Source organism: Etheostoma cragini, chromosome 3 (assembly GCF_013103735.1).
Source record: "Etheostoma cragini isolate CJK2018 chromosome 3, CSU_Ecrag_1.0, whole genome shotgun sequence".
Taxonomy (NCBI): domain Eukaryota; kingdom Metazoa; phylum Chordata; class Actinopteri; order Perciformes; family Percidae; genus Etheostoma; species Etheostoma cragini.
The window spans coordinates 28,019,924-28,034,127 of NC_048409.1; the positions used below are offsets into that span (position 1 = coordinate 28,019,924).

Consider the following 14,204-nt stretch of genomic DNA (forward strand, 5'->3'; position numbering starts at 1 on the left):
CTGGGTTGTTTGTATTGTTTTAAACAATGGCAACGGATGCAGCGACTGTGCCTTTGCAAACTACAGTAGATAGCAGAGAGAACAGAAGTGGAGGAGAATGGCTGACATCCTCCATGATTTATACCCATACTGTAGAGCCGGTAAGCCAGACTAAAATCAAAATGAATTAGATTTGACACTCTAAGGAGGTAATGACTGTGGTTTAAGGAAATGGTTTGACTGAAGTAATGGATAATATACAGGAAGAAACAATAAGAAACTTCTATGTTAGTCCTTTAGATTTTATGGGCTTCTATTTTTACAATTAACCGACAAACTTCCTGCTCTGAATGCACGTTCATCTGTACCACAAATAGTACTAATACTGCAACATATTGTGGGGAAATGGTGGCTGTCAAAAGGAGTGGAAAGGAGTTTTTCTTCACTTCTTACTTAGTTATTATGATTACCAAATGATCTTTTTTTGGTGATCAAATTTTTAATATACAGTTAACAAACAAGAGGATTACCAAACGATCTTTGATAACTATGTCGGAAATTGAGTTTTTGACAGCCGACTAATCACACGAATGTCTTTGCACTGCTTCACTTGAATGTAGAGCAAGTAAAGTCTGCTGTTTGGTCTCCACAGGAGGAGAATACGTCTTTTCATAGCAGCCTAAATGAACCCAACAAGTCTACATTAACATAATAGACAAAGGATGAGAGCGGTTTGTGATCATAGTTTCCTTCTCTCTGATGTTAGACATCGTACTCTTTGGCCAGTGGCTTCTGCTGTCTGTTCTGCTGTCTGTTCTGCTGTCTGTCCCTGGACGTACTTTATGTCGATATCGAGGCATTGACATGACTAATGGTAGCTGAAGTTCATGTCGCACCCCATCAGCCATCCTACACGGTGATGCAGCCGAGGTTAGAGAGGTGGTGAGCTTGTGACAGGAGGGCTTTGAATGTCGCAACCATGTCTGACAGAAGCACTTTACCATCGATTGTTCTGGACAGCAGAAGCAGAGACATGGTGAGAGGTCCAACTTGATTTAAATGATTTTAAACTGATTTTCCACAACTTTAAAATGGGTGTAATATGACAGAATGGTACCATCTGTTCGTCACAATAGTTGACTTTAAGCTGCAGGAGGGAGCTTTTGTAAAAATGTGTTTTTGTCATATATCCTGAAAGTAGCACATTAGACATTAATCTGTGGCCTCCGTGCCTGCATCGGTTTCTGGCGGGATGTCTGAAGCTGTGGTGGCTGTTTTGCCGATACTTGGCGGGATCCTGGAGTGTCGATTTAACCAGGAGACTCTCTGTCGGATGGGATTTCACTGGAACTGTACCTCTACAATTTCATGTGACAATTAAAAAGGGATTGATTAACTGAACTAGTGAAATTCCCATGAGCTTTAACTGTACTTTGTTTTTGGTGCTAATTAGCAAATAGCACATACACGCCAAAAGAAAAGGTGGACATGATAAACATCTCTAAGAACATTAGCTTGGTAGCATTTTCATTGTGAGCGCGGCCTGCTACAGTAACATCACCGCAGACTCTTGCTTTACTCCCCAGAGAATTTGACACAATGAGAGAAAAAATAGTCGATTGTGTCTCCGTCCCGCTGTTGCCTCCCCAACGACACAAGTGAAGTTCTGTAATTCTGTCCATAGTCACAAGTAAAGTAGTTCAAATCGGGGTCTGTTGTTTAATGCATGTCCATCTGGGCTCCTAAACTTACTAACTCTTGAAAAAGTGAGCAGAGAGCTGTCAGCTTGATTCACCAGATTGGAACAGAGCCTCTGCACTGTGAAGGAGTAACACTCACTCAGCTGCTGTGTTCATCCCCCGGTGTGTGTGTGTGTGTGTGTGTGTGTGTGTGTGTGTGTTTGTGTGTGTGTGTGTGTGTGTGTTTGTGTGTGTGTGTGTGTGTGTGTTTGTGTGTGTGTGAGAGTTTTGAACGGTAGTGACCTTCCATTCTTCATCACTGCTCACAAGTCAGTGTCGTTTTGTTGTACTCCTGCTCTCACAAACTGAAGTGTGTTTCATTTCAAGTTTTCCCTTACAGCCTTAGTCTTGACCCTCAACTCTCTTTGAACTCACTCTCATCACTTGAGAGTCAGTGGTGTTGACATTGACCACCCATGGGTGAGTGCAGGGTCAGTGCAACCGAATGCAGCATAAACAAATGCATAAAGAGACTCCAGCCAATGGAGGAAAAAAAATGACATCATAAATCACAGTTGCCTCCTCTGTGCATTTGAAGACTGTCACTGTGAGAGCAGCCTTCGTTTTCCGTCCCCTCGGTCAGACATTTTTCAAATAAATTGAGTCAAGTGTGTTTTCAAAGAGCCACTTCATGGCACTAGGATCATATGCATGCAAATAGCCTTCTATCCGTCTGCCTGTCTTGCTAATCACATTACTCCTTCATCTGGTTTACATGATGCATCAACGTATCCATGAGGATGCAGTACAAGTTTTTCTCAATAACATTTCCAATGTTACTGAAAAGATCTAAAGCAAGTAGATCTTTTTAGATAGAGATAGAGAGTCACTTAAAACTATTAAAATGCTATTTGAGGTTTACCATGGGAGCTACAGGTTTTGGATTCAAAACTGGATTTTTAACGTATCTCAAATGATGATTTGGGGAATTTAAGCCACACTATTTGTCCATTAATTTTGATTTCATTGAAACAATTTTGGCTTTGAGAAAAATGCTTTAAAGGGCTGGTGCTCAAAAACATCTGTAGACTATGAATTGCTTTCCTTGGTGTGTTTTGCATTGTCATCCTAGTTGATGGGGCTTCAACTATAGCTACACGTTAATGTTAACACGTTGCCTCTGATTGGCAGGAAGAGACTAAATGCTTCTTGCTCACCTGCTGTAAGGCAACAGATGTGAAAGCTGCAGAGGAACATCTGCATTACCAAAGCAGTGGTTGAAAGCTGACACGAGGCTGCAGCTGTTTCTTAATAGTAAATGTCTGACCTTTTATGTAGCGTGCTGATCCCACCAACAAGAGTATTACTTTCCCATCCAGTGGATTTCTTTGCATAGATTTTTTTTCATTTTACTGATTGCTTTAAGTTACTTAGACTGTTTTAAGTTACTTAAACTTGGAGGTAGGAATTTGTGAACAATTTTAAAGCTGCTTTTGTTGGCGTTTTTTAGAGCTTTCTTGCTAACAAATGTAGAAAGTAGTGGCCAATATTTTGATATTTTGAGTGCATGGATGTATTTCATTTCTAAGAGTAAATTTGTCTTCCTATAGTCGTCCTGTGTATGTAAAACACATGTACAGTATGTTTAAACCAGAATATTTTCTGTTGAGGCACTTGTTTGAAGTTTGAAAAATGCACAAATCCCCTTTCTTGCATGGAGAAAACTGATGATGATGATGATGATGATGATGATGATGATGATGATGAGGATGATGATGATGATGATGATGATGATGATGATACCACTGTGATATCCATGCAGTAAATATGAAGCTCCAGCCAGCAGCCGGCTAACTTAGCTTAGCATAAAGACTGGCAGGGATAGCTAGCCTGGCTCCGTCAAACGGTTACTAACTCGACCTACCAGCACCTCCGAATCTGTGTGGTTGCTGGTTTGAATCCCAGCAAACATTTCCCTGAAGAGAGAACGTGTGTGTTACAACATCAGGAAGTGATTTATCCTTTGCAGTGATGGAGATTGGGACCATGTAGAGTCGGGGCTGAAGAAATCATTTTCTCACTCATATCGTCTCTTTGCCCGTCATGATGCACTCTGCAGTCGCACAAATAAATCACCGGACTCTACTCGCAGAAGGATCGCCGACCCCAATTGATAATGTAATGTCATTCCTTGGAGACATGTTGAGACAATGAGCCTTGTTGCCACGGTGACTAGCAGACTAACATTCAGACAGCTTAGAAAATTAGTTTTGACAGTTTATCCTCGCGCAACTTATTCTCTGTTTTGTGTTTTTTTCGGTGCTGTGCAGTGGGTGTTATTGTGAATATATTGTCTGCCTCGACCTTTGAAATATCTCTGCGATGTGTCAGAGGGAGACACAGCGATAAAGAGCCAGAGAGGCGATGTGATGCATAACTGTTCCACATGTAGCAGACGAAAGGACAGGAAGCAGCCATGCAGAGTAAAAGAGCACAGCCATTAGAAAGACAGCTCGGAGAAGACTATTTCGGTGGTGAACTTTAGCGTCTGCAACCCTGATAAATGTCTCCGTAACGGACATGCTGGCGTCAACCTTTAGCCCGGACTTCATCAGCCGCGGCCTGAGCAGATGACAAGAGGAGGAGAGGACTGAAGACTAAAAATAAAAACAGACGTTTATGAGCTTGGGTAGCTCACCTGGTGGAGCGCGCACATATAAAGAAGCTTCGTCCTCGACACAGCGGCCGGGGTTTCAACTCCGACCTGCGGCCCTTTGCTGCGTGTCATTCCCTCTCTTTCTCTACTTTCTTAGCTGTCCTGTTGGGAATAAAGGCCTAAAAATGCCCCAAAAATAATCTTAAAAACAAAACAAAATTATTAGAGTGTCACAGACGAGGTCACACACCTGACCCAGATATTTCACTGGACTTGTTTGTCCGGTCCCTACGACTAGCGCAACCCAAGCGTAACCATCACCCTGCCCAAGTGTCCATATTTTAGGAGTTGGTAGTGAGAACAGGTTTGTTAATGTGGGATTTAATCCTCTATTACTGCTGCTTTGCTGAGTGATTTGATGAACAACCTGAAATGAATGTACTGAACGCTTGGGGAAAAAACAAGTTCAATTCTAGCAGAGGCAGTAAGAAAGCGTGGTAGTGTTGTTTGTGTCAGTTTGGCCTCTCATGTGTGTGGCACACTATCAAAGGGTCAGCAGGTCATCGCTCTGTCCACATCCGACCAGCGGCCCCTCTGGGCACGTCAAGAGCTCCTGAGCCTTCGACTTGTTTAATAGAGGTTGCGACCTTTTGAAGGAGGTTGGAGAAAAATCAGAGGCTGGATCTTCTTAATATCTCTGGACAGAATACATGAAATGCATGCAGCCCAGAAAGGCTTTCTTTTAAGCACATTTATTGGACAGAGCTATTGTTGTCAATGCAGCCCTCAGTACTTTACATTACTGTTAGCAGCCCAGATATGTTGTTAACCCTTGGGTCGTCGGAACTGAAAATCAACTTTTTATCAATGTTTTTAACATTTTTCTCCCATTTTTCAACACTTTTGACGCTTTTTCTTCAATGTTTGTCACTTTTTTGACATTCTCAACACTACTTAACACTAAGTTATTGACTATAGTTTTACAGTTATTTGGGGAATTTATGGTCCGTAAACCTCATTTATAGGAAATTATACCGAATATTTGAGTTAGAAAAGCAGAAATTAGAAATTATTGAGACTATAATTAAAGGAATGGATGTTGATGGATAATCACAGACTGGAATATGTCAGCTTTTACTCAATACTATTTCAACAACACTTCAATTTACCAAATTGAAAATTGAATAAGACATCCCAAAATTAATGAAAGTAGAGATTTTTAGTTGCCATAGAGCGTTGTGTGGAATCAATCGTGTTATTTTGGGGAATAAAAAGAACATTGATCTAGGACAACGGGTCAATTTGACCCAAGGACAACATGACGGGTTAATTACAGGGTGCTACAGGAGAGAAAGATGTGAAATAACTAAATCTACCCATTACCCTTACTGTAAACACAGTGTCCATCTTCTGTAGAAGAAAGAACAGGTTTAATGAAAAGTCTCCCAGGTGTTTACACTTTGCTGAAGAAGGAGAGGTTATCCGGACTATGTGCTGCACCTAAATGAGGCTGGTTGGCACCCTATCCGCCTCGTTAGCTTGATTTACATTTTGGTGGCATTTTCAAGGTCCTGGTGATGAACTTAATAATGTTCTTTTTCCTTCATGATTTGACGAGGACCACCTTCGTGCATTAGTTAGAAGTAATTAAGGAAGTAGGTCAACTTTAGTTATAAAGGGCCATTCAGAACCAGGGTTACGAGGTGCTGTACACTGCAACATTGATTAAAAACAGAAAGTCAAAAACGGGAGATAAAGCTATAAAACAAACAAAGAAATCAAAATAGGAGACATGGGGAGACAGTGGATGTACTGGACTCTGTCTATTATACAAATAGTGTGAGACTCAGATCTCATCCCATCCCCATTTTCCATTATATTAAATAACTTGTAAAAAGATATACAAAATTACACATAAAAAAACTAAAAATCTAAGAACTAGGAGTTTCTGACTACGGATTTAGCCATTTCTTAAATTTATGTTTTTTTGCTAGGGCTGGGCGATATTGAGAAAACCAAATATTATAACATTTTTTACCAAATACCTCAATATTGATACAACATTGTAATGTTGACTATTGGTGCGTTCACAAAATATTTACACAATGTGATTTTTGATAAATACTCATCAGTAATGTGGATACAATGACTAAGTGGGTAAAGTTAAATAATAAGATAATTAGTTAAATAATAGAACAGTTACAACAGTCTGGTATGTTCAGAAAATTACAACTTTACTGTAATTTAGCCTTTAAAACCAGGTAAAGACAACACTTTTGCCATATAACGATATCCAAACTCTAAGATGATATCTAGTCTTATATCTCGAAATCGATGTAATATCGATATATTTATCCAGCTCTAGTTTTTGACATCAAATATTTGAATGTGCATGATTCAAAACTCCAACATGCCCCTTACTACTGCTCCGTTTGCACTGTAAATTCTGCCAGATGTCCTTCATTTGGGCCGGATGTCTGTTACCTTCCTCTCTCTTTGTGTTGACGTTCTAACCTCCGGTGGATTTCTGAGGACTAAGGGTACCTGGTCCTCAGGTCTCTGCAGGGTAAATCCAGACAGCTAGCTAGACTACCTGTCCAGTCTGAGGACTATGGTTACCTGGTCCTCAGATCTCTGCAGGGTAAATCCAGACAGCTAGCTAGACTACCTAGCTAGACTATCTGTCCAATCGGAGGACTATGGTTACCTGGTCCTCAGATCTCTGCAGGGTAAATCCAGACAGCTAGCTAGACTATCTGTCCAATCGGAGGACTATGGGTACTGGTCCTCAGATCTCTGCAGGGTAAATCCAGACAGCTAGCTAGACTATCTGTCCAGTCTGAGGACTATGGTTACCTGGTCCTCAGATCTCTGCAGGGTAAATCCAGACAGCTAGCTAGACTATCTGTCCAATCGGAGGACTATGGTTACCTGGTCCTCAGGTCTCTGCAGGGTAAATCCAGACAGCTAGCTAGACTATCTGTCCAATCTGAGGACTATGGTTACCTGGTCTTCAGGTCTCTGCAGGGTAAATCCAGACAGCTAGCTAGACTATCTGTCCAATCTGAGTCTTCTGTTGCACGACTAAAACAAGCTTTAAAACGTACACACGTTCCACCAAAACAACTTCCTTTGCAGCATCATCGTGCCAAGCTCCGCCCAAGATGATTGTGATTGGTTTAAAGAAATGTCAATAAACCTGAACTCAATTTTTCTCCCATCCCAGAATACTGTGTGGACTAGCCAGACCCTCCTACGCAGCGCTGTGGAGGAAGGTCCGCCAATGCAAGACTAATGGTTCAATAAAAAAATATATATATATATTTAGAAAAGTTATGAAAAGCTTTATTGCAGACGTGGTGGAAATCCCTGAAGGCATTTGGGTGTCATGGAACAGTAAAACTGAGGAAATGCTTCAGTTTTACCTGCTCCTAAAAGAAGAATTTAAAGTTTTAATGTGACTTTGGTCGGAGAGTAATCCGTCCTATGATGTCGATATTAAATAAATATCAATCTGTTTCTCTTCATTGGCCACTTCCTGCTTCTTCTTGCACGCCCTCTGTTATTACGTGACTCGCTGGAGGAAAAATACTGCACACACACTTCAATTTGGGTTATTTGCTCATTATCCTTGGCCCATCTGTGTGGGGGTGATTGCTCACCTAATTAACTGGCATTTATACAAATGAGACCTGATCACTGATCCACCTCTCTCTCTCTCTCTCTCTCTCTCTCTCTCTCTCTCTCTCTCTCTCTCTCTTCCTTATCACCTTCCTTTAACTAGCCCTTTATTTTTCTCACTTCTACTGTATTCCTGCCATCTGTCTGTCTCCCTTTGCTGCTCTCTGTCTTTCTCTCTTGCTTCTCTTTTTTTTTTTACTTTCTCTCTTTTTGAACATACTGCATGTGGGATGTGGTACTCCATTTATTCTAGATGTGTTGCTGATTCCCTCCCTGTTAGCTGGGAAATGTTTAGAACAAGTGAGAGCAGCCGCTCATCTGTTAAACTCTCTCTCTCTCTCTCTCTCTCTCTCTCTCTCTCTCTGCAGCCTGCCAGTGAGTAGGAATCCTCCGTGAATCAAGAGTTGAAGAAGAAGCACCCGAGACAAGTGGTGAGTTTGCGCTCCTTCCTTTTTTTTCTGGTCCCATTTCCTCCTCTTGGGAACGGCGGTAATTGGGCCAGACGCCGTCATGGTGTGGAGACGGGGGGGAAGAGGTGGAGTGTCAAAAGCCTCCGAGCTGTAGGTGGAGATGGTGTAATGTTTAACACACACTGTGCTGGATCAGGTCCTCATTACCTGCAGCATCGTGCCTTCACAGCTCTCTGCCATCTACCAGCCAGGGGTACTTCAATATTTCAGTTTTAAGGTACTTTATATTTTATACTCCACTACAGTTCAGAGTTGTGTACCTATTCCTTATTTGACATATTTAGTTACTTTCCAGATTCAGATTAATAATACAAAAGCATAAATCAACTAATATATGATGATTGCATCTATCATTGTAACCTGAGAACCTACCAGAGCTTCCTGTATTTGGTCTTAAAGTCCGAACCATCGAAAAATGCATTCACACTAGAAACGAACCGGACCACGGTTCAGTTTGATCCGGACCGAGGCTAGCTCTTGGTCCAGACCGGGGTCCGGGGGAGGTTTGACACCTTTAATTTTGGTTCGGATCCAACTGAAAAGTCTGAAAGTCCGGACCAAACAAAGTAGGTGTGAAAGCCCCCAAAGTACATGCTAGTACTTTTGTACTTTTGCTTAAGTAAGAGTTTGAATGCAGGACTTCCACTAGTAACTGAGTGTTTCTACACTGCAGTACTGCTACTTCAGCTTAGTTGCTGTTTCTCTCTAGTTAGACACCAGAGAGAAACAGCATCTACAGGTCTGCAGATGAAAGCATTAGTGAGACTGTGTGTTGTACCTTCAGGAGACATGGTTTTATTACCCTAATGAATATGAATGATCTCGCTGTATGGGACGTTCACTGTCTCCGTGCTTACAGCGTTGCATTTGTTTCCCAAGTAGAGAAACATTCATAGGTGACACTTCAGGTAGTGAAACATCAGAGAAAACTCTGAATGACAAGAACGTGAATCTGCTTTCCAATTATTACATTTAAACGTACTTTTGACTTACATTGAAATGAGTGAACACTATACACACACACACACACACACACACACACACACTGTACACTCAGATGGATGTGCACAAGGGACATGATGCACGTGTAAGAATGACATATATACGATATGCACAAACAGACACACCAACACACACATGCCTGTTGTCCAGTGACCAAGAGGTTGAGGACATATAGGGCCAGAGCAATGCACGCTGGGTAACTGTAATGGCTCCTCAGTTATATCCCAAGGCAACCCGGTCAAGTGGTGATGAATGGGCGCTGTTGGGGGGTCATTTGTGTGTGTGTGTGTGTGTGTGTGTGTGTGTGTGTGTTTGTATTTAAGTGTGTGTGCAAGGGGACGATAATTCATCAACGTGCTCCTTGTGAGTTTATTGTTTTCTATAATTCTTTCTTAAATGTGTGGCCGTGTGCTGTTCACGCATAATTTTATGGTGATTAATGTTCATTCAGTGTGTGTGTGTGTGTGTGTGTGTGTGTGTGTGTGTGTGTGTGTGTGTGTGTGTGTGTGTGTGTGTGTGTGAGAATAGCCTGGTGGGTATTGACAGACCAGGCCTCTCCAGAAATTATTTGTGTGTATATGTGTGTGTGTGCGTCAGCCAGATGTGACATTGATAGATGTTTTCATGGATGCCCTATGGGAAAGCGTGCACTAACTAATACAAAGTGGGTGTGGGTGTGTGTGTGTGTGTGGGTTAGTGTGTTAATGAGTCGCAGTGTGTTTCAGTAATAGAAAGCACATAAAGGGAATACATAACCATATTTTAAAAGTCAAAAATGGAGACCTCTGTGGCCGAGTCCACGATCTCGCCTCTGGCTCCTTTCTTTTAAGATCCAGTCTCCAAAGTCTTCCATTGTGGATTGTTGCAGTTCTGAATTAGTTGTGAATGTGTGCTGAACATTGCATCGTATTGGTTTTTTTTCGCTCCTAGATGTGATTTTAGGGGTATTTCTCATTAAGAAGTACATTGAATGTGAAACAGGATACACTTGGAACGAGGATGGAGTTACAGCACACCCGTCGTTGTCATCTTTGACCTAAAACCAAGTAGGATCAATATAATTTAACGTTTGTGGCATGGAGTAAGTGTGCAGGTGTTTCCGTTTTGTTAATGCCTAAATACATCAGACCCATTCCTTAGACTCTTGATACTCTTCCACATCTTTTGGCTGTTGCCAATCCCTGACGGTCTTTTGGGATTGCCATTTTTCTTGTAATGTCTCCATTCGCATGCTAGATATGGTTGTTGTTGTTTCATGGACCCATCGGTGTAGTCTGACATGTAAATGTGTCTTTCAACAAGTCTGAAATACAGAGAACGGTATTCTCTACCTACTGAGCAGACATCACTTCCTTGTGTTATTTCTTTATTACTCTGTCAGCTCCACTGCTTTAGGACAGAGAAACATGATGGATGGACGCGAGGAAAGAACGCTGTGCTACTGTGGAGAGAAATTGGAAAATGTCCTGCCTATTTTTTTTCATTTTATCTGAAATCATCTTTACTTTCAGGCTTTTTATATTTCTAAGAGAACAGAAAAGTACAGGAGTTTAGGGATTGCTACAGCGTGTAAAAGCACATAGATCTTACAGTGAGATGGATGTTATTTAGGAGAGGAGAGAGGACACGGAGAAAAGAACACAACAGGGATTTAAGAAAGGAAGGAAAATGCATGAAGGAAAAGATAGAAAAGAAACAAGATAACAGAAGAATATAAAGAAGTTTCTTTAACTCTTGCGTTGTCCTCGGGTCAAATTGACCCGTTTCAGAGTGTTTTATGTCAGAAATATGGATTTCTTTCAACCAAATTGCCCAAAAATAACATGGATGATTCAATACAACATTCTTCAGGTAAAATGAATAATTACTTCCATTGAATTTTTTTAGGTGTTTTATTTAATCGCATAGCATTTGAATTCTTTTTCAAAGCTGTATCCGGACTAAACTTTGACATCTACCCATCTGAGATCCACTCAACATCCTCAGATTTCAACTATTAGTCAAAATAATGCATAATTTCTGCCTTTTTAACAAAAAATGTGTGTAAAATTTGATACAAATGAGGTCTGCTAACCATGAATTCCAAGAATAAGTGTAAAACCTGTTATTAAACCAACTCGTTTTTGTTTTTTTTAAGCGCCAAAAGCTGAAAAAAGTGACAAATAAATCAGAAAAAGCTACAAAAATATCAGAAAAGCACAAAAAAAATGTTCTTTTTCAATTTTGATCTGGAAGGACAAGTTCATGGTTAACGGGAAGACAACATAAGGGTTAAGCTCATTTTAATATTATTGTGACCTTTCTCATATACCTCTTTCCACCTAAATAACAATGTGTATGCAGTTTCTTCTTTTTTAAATATTTAGCGTCATAAACCTCCATCATCAGGTATCAATTACTTCCCTTTTGGCCCCAGACACATTGTCAGCGAGCACTTTGTACTATGAATTCTTCAGGACCAGTAATACGTTTTTAATATGACCTAATTTGATCCTTTAGTGTCTTATTCTGCACTTGCTTTTTGATTATAACAAACAATAAAGCAAAATAATCATCTTAAAGTAGAAGATATATACATTAGGGCCCTATTTAAAGGATCTGAGATCACAGCGTGAGGGCGTGTTCCAGGTGCGTTTGGGGCGTGTCCAAATCCATTTTTACTAGTTTGACAGCAGAAAAAAGGGTCCGTGCACCGTGCACGTGGTTCAAAAGAGTTGTACTCAGTGTGAGACATTTTAAAATGCCAAATCGTGCCAAATATTGGCTCATTTTGGATTTCATGAGATACTACACTTTCCATAAAGTTGGGACAGATAGCAGATTGCAATATTTTTCATATTATTGCCACCTCATTTTAATTTACTATACTTTTTAGTTAATGTCACTTTGCATTCATTCAGTACTTTGTACACATTGTCTGTTGTTTTCCGGTTATTCGGTTTGCTTTTTACTGCCGAAAACTGCCGCTGCAACAAGGGAATTTCCCCATCTTATCTTATCTTTTCCAGTGTTGTTTTGTTTGTACAAATCATACATATGAGAAAATATATTAGCACACTTGTCGTTAACAACAAGCATCCCTCCTTTTGTAAGTTCCATGTTTGGAGGAAGCTAAGGTGGGATTGTCCCCGATGGATATTTGCCAAACAGCTGCGGAGGTGAATCCAGGTGTGTCTGTGATTGATTTCCCCCGTGGGCTCCACTCAGTCAAGAAGAACCGACAGAACGAGTCAGGAGACGAGTGGTACACAGCAGCAGAAAGAATCAATGCTAAAATGTCAATTTGAGGAGGAGAATTAAGAAAGCCTTGATTTATGAGCCTTGGATTGGTGATCAACAGGCTGGGCAGCTAACCAATCACAACCCATCAAAATGGCGTCAGGATCCAGGAGCCGGTGAATATTTAATTCCCCACCTTCCCTCTGTAATGAGAAGCCTGTCAGAACGGGCCCGTAGTGCATTCATCTAAACAACCCAGATACTTCCTGTAGCTGGAATCAGGCCTTGTTTACTCCGTAGTGTACTGCGTTTACGGTCATCCATTTAGTTTGAGTGTCTTCATTTGTGGATGTAAATAGACTTTTGCAAGGCTTTGCTCGTTTGAAAATGATGACGTCTCCATGATGTCTCTCTCTCATGGGGGGGCCAAATTCTCTGGGCGGGCAAAGCAGAGGAAGGGGAGATAACCTTGCCCCTTATGAGGTCATAAGGGGAAATTCCAGATGGGCCCATGTGAGCTTTCTTTTTCTCAAAGTCAGAGCAGGATACCCAGGTCTCGGGTTACACCTATCACCATTTCTAGCCACTAGGGGGCCATAGACTGGCTGGGGGAACTCATATTAATGTTAAAAAAATTCATAAAGTCAAATTTTCAAGCCATGGGACCATTAAGTTGTCCTTAGCATTTACACTACTTTCTAGCAATCCCAAAATTCAATGATCTGCATTTTATAGACGCCATAATGACCGAGTTTACAGCTGTTAGTGGTAATAATGATGGTGATGATGATGATGATGATGATGATGAGCGTCACTGTTAAATAAGGAGTGATTTCAGACAGACAACATTTTGACCATAACATGAATCTCGGACAGTCAGACGAATAGAAACCACAATTATCCTCGTGTTATATATGCTGCTGCAGACTCGCTGCTGAGTGACCATCCTCAGCAGGATTATAACCAGAAGTCATCCCCTCAGTGGTGTCGGAGTGTGTTTTTCTGTAAGTGGCAGTCGGCCTCGTGGGAAACAAGCTGACACTGAATGTAGGAGATGAATATCTGTTAGATGTCTGAGGGCTGGCTCTAAAGGGAAACTTTGACGTATGAGGCGTTGCTTGGTGAGCTGGTTATAAAGCTGCAAAATCATCCAAAAAATACTCCACACCTGGAGACAGAAGAGAACCAAGGTGAGAGCTAAATATGAGAAAAGCTCCAGCTGATAATATTACATATGAAACTCATACAGCAGATGTTGCGGTACAAGATTACAGGAGGGGCAGGAATATCCTACGTATTGGGGAATTTGGGTACATTTTATAAACCCCAAAAATATAAGGTTGTTGCCTACCGGAGATCCTCAGGGACCTCCGTGGCACCGGCACAGCCGCCTTTGCCCGGCAACAGTGACGTAAAGAGCTTCAGAGAGCCGGGGGTTGATGAAGGGCAGGCAGGTGTCAGGTGTGTGTGTGTGTGTGTGTGTGTGTGTGTGTGTGTGTGTGTGTGTGTGTGTGTGTG

At 41.2% G+C, this 14,204-nt stretch overlaps 1 protein-coding gene across 1 annotated transcript in view; it reads left to right on the forward strand.

Annotated features, from left to right (window-relative positions):
- LOC117941901 (sodium/calcium exchanger 2-like) overlaps positions 1–14,204 on the forward strand; it is an 87,785-nt gene that overhangs the window by 23,544 nt on the left and 50,037 nt on the right. Inside the window, exon 2 of the mRNA XM_034867120.1 lies at positions 8,364–8,426. The gene's annotated coding sequence lies outside the window, so the exon portion shown is untranslated. The remainder of the gene's footprint in view (positions 1–8,363; positions 8,427–14,204) is intronic.